This window comes from Pinus tabuliformis, chromosome 9, assembly GCF_031772625.1.
Source record: "Pinus tabuliformis cultivar Carrire ecotype Pingquan chromosome 9, CPIR1, whole genome shotgun sequence".
In the NCBI taxonomy this organism is placed as follows: domain Eukaryota; kingdom Viridiplantae; phylum Streptophyta; class Pinopsida; order Pinales; family Pinaceae; genus Pinus; species Pinus tabuliformis.
The window spans coordinates 966,482,914-966,486,480 of NC_142307.1; positions in this window are offsets into that span (position 1 = coordinate 966,482,914).

Genomic DNA, 3,567 nt, shown 5'->3' on the forward strand with positions numbered 1-3,567 from the left:
ATGAACCGAATCGAACCACCGAATTCTCGAATTTTTTTGACGAGTACGACCGAATTTGGTAACTATGGTTTATAGATGGGGTTTTCCACTCGCGGCCCCTCCTTCAATGTGAACACCACTGGCTAGGAATCTATTTGGGCATAGATTTCTTTCAAAAGGACAGTTGGCGCTAGTGAAACGAGCTTGCTCTATTTCAAAAGAGGTAGGGGAGGGTCCCGATAGGCCACCCTTCCACTCTGAAATTGACCATATCTTCCACCTCCAGTTGGCGCTAGTGAAACGAGCTTTCTCTATTTCAAAAGAGGTAGGGGAGGGTCTCGATAGGCCACCCTTCCACTCTGAAATTGACCATATCTTCCACCTCCATTTCTGGGTAGGGCCCTACCTCCGGAAGGCAGACTGGTTATGAAATGGATTAAGCTAGGTCGTAAACTACTGGGCTTGCGCAGATGCCGCTTCCATCGCCACCGCTTTAATTGTAATAACAATAACCGTACATGCCATTTCCTCATCCTCCATCTCGATCTGCGCACACACACACATACGATGCGATACCATCATCATTAGTATACCAACGAGATGATTCGCTCGGCCTTTCAAAGCTCAATGACATCCACACTCCATTCTTCTACCACTCATAACGTTTTCAATCACATTCCTCTGTAAGCTGGGCCGTTTAAAGGCGGCGCTCTCCATATTACAGTTTGCAGACAATAGCATCGGCTCTTGCACCTATGTTTCTCTCTTGTAGTGCTGCATCCACCAGAAGGCCTTAGGACAAGGCAAATTAATCCACGCCCACATCACGCAGAAGGGATTTGCTGCCACAAACACACTTTTACAGAATACGCTTGCAAACATGTATGCCAAGTGCGAAAGTGTGGTGGCTGCCCACAGAGTTTTTGAGGAAATATCTGAAAAGAATGTTGGCTCATGGACTGTGATGATTTCAGCATACTCACGCTATGGCAATGTCGACATATGTATGTACCACTACGGCCACCACTAATGATTTCCGCGTATCATCCACGTTATCTCGGACCGCAACTTTCCCGCGTTCATTTGAAATTTTATTTAATTCACTTCACTTCGTCTCGCCTGTCCGCCTTTCCTCATCCTCCATCTGGATCTGCACACACACACACACATGCGATGTCCATAAGTAGTGCTTAGTAAGTGTGGTCCGATCAATCGCCGCTTGCCATTTCCTCATCCTCCATCTCGATCTGGACACACACACATGCGATACGATACTGACGAGAATGATTCGCTCGGCCTTTCGAAGCTCAATGACATCCACATTCCATTCTTCTGCCACTCATAATGTTTTCAATCACATTCCTCCTTCTATATGTATGTACCGCTATGGTGACCACTAATGATTTCAAAGAAACAAGCACGCGTATCATCCGCATTATCTCGGACCGCAACTTTCCCACGTTCGTTTGAAATTTTATTTTATTCAATTCAGTTCACTGTGGTCCTATATATATACAATGAACGAAGACAAGGGCTCACTTCACTGTCGTCGTATATACAACGAACGAAGCCAAGGGCTCACTTCACTGTCGTTGTGGTCGTATATACAACGAACGAAGCCAAGGGCTCACTTCACTGTCGTCGTATATACAACGAACAAATCCAAGGGCTCACTACAGTACATCGCTAGTATTATTGTCGGTCCTCAGATGAAATGGAGTTTTGGAGTAAGTTGCATGTGGCTCTGTTCCTCAGATCTTTGTTGGAAAATATTTCTGTGGTTTTCTTTACTTTTGGGTGCAAGTAGTTGCAGCTTGTAAGTAGTTGGTTTTCTTGGACTTTTGATGAATCAGGTGTGGAGGTAAAACATGGGGAGGTTCAGAGCTGTGATCCTGGAGATGGTAAATATCTCCACCTATCGTAGGCAAATATCTTTACCAATTTCTATTTTTTCTTATTTTAAAACTACTGTTCTTATTTCTAGGTTTTGTTGCTGTTTTATTTAATGATATTTACTATTAATTAAACTGTGCAGGCAGCCCTGGGTGAGATCCAAAATGCCAAAGGAGGTGAGAGAGCTCTCCTCCATGTTCATATTGATAACAAGAAAGTTGTGCTTGGTGCGCTGACATATGGGAAATGCGACCAGCTTTCGTTGGATATTATGTTTTCCAATCCGTTCAAGCTTTCACACAGTTGCACCACACGAAGCGTTTTCTTCGTTGGTTATACGGCAGTGGTGTCCACGGAGCAAACTCCTAACAACGAAGGGTAGACTCCTAAAGCTAAAGGAGCAGTAGCTGCCAAAGAGGTATTTCTGCGTTTTTCCCCTTGGAATAATTAACAGCTATACAATTATTATATTGTCTCCGGGATGATATTTATGAATGAGTGTTTTATGCAGTCACCAGAGCCCAGTACTACAGCTAGATCAGGAAAGAAAATTGCCCAGCATGTCTGCAATACCTGCTGGAGGTGGGTTCAATATATATCCGTAACAAATAAATGATGGGTGTAAGGTTTTATGATTTATTTTGTATTTAAGATTTTACGTGTTTGAATACTATGATTTATTTTGTATTTAACTTTTCACGTGTTTGATACTCTGGATGAGGCGGCCTAACCATTGTATTTAACAGGAACTTTGCAACAGAATTTGCATTGTCACAGCACAACGAAGCTAAGCATGGCCGAAAACAAGTTGACTCATCAGAATAAATTCATGGGACATCTGGATGTGTGGTCGACTGGCAGAACGAATCGGTTCCAAAGAAATAGTGGAAAACTTGTGAGATTTTGGGAAACATTTGGAATCTGTAGTACATGGGAGGTGCTAAGTTTCTATTTTGTAATTTCTGCAAAGGATGGTGCTAAGTTTCTGTTTTGTAATTTCTGCAAAGGATGGTGCTAAGTGTCTGTTTAGTAATTTCTGCAAAGGATGGTGCTAAGTTTCTATTTTGTAATTTCTGCAAAGGATGTGATGGCAATATGGTGCTAATATAAGTTTATGTTTTGTAATTTCTATTGTTGCGTTTTACATTAACATATCCTATTTCTATGTTAGCGTTGTTATACAAAAAGGGCTTAGGTTGGATGCGCATTATTCTCACATATCATGCTAGTATGTACTAAAAGTGAATTTGAAAAAAATATACTGTTACATATCATGCTAGAATATACTAAAAGTGAATTTGAAAAAAATATACGGTTAGAACTGAAAGTGTGGTGCGAAAACCCCTATTTTAAAATTACAAATGATCAATTAGAAGTGCACTGCCGTAGATGTCGAAGCAAAACTTTCTCTGTGGCTGGGTATATCCACGAATATGTCGTAAAGTTTGAAAGCTAATGTTCTCTTACTCTTTCCAAAATATCATCACAGGAAAAATTATTCCTTCAACTATTAAACGCTTTGTTGTAAATCTCTGTGGAGGAATTAAGCAGCAGTTTCATTGTTTCCATTGTCAAATTTAATTATTTTTTTTTTTCATCATTTCACTATTTTATTTGTGTAAAAACGTAATTAAATAAAATTTTGATTATTTCAGTTATAGAAAGATTAATCATAATTATTTAAAAAATAGTTAA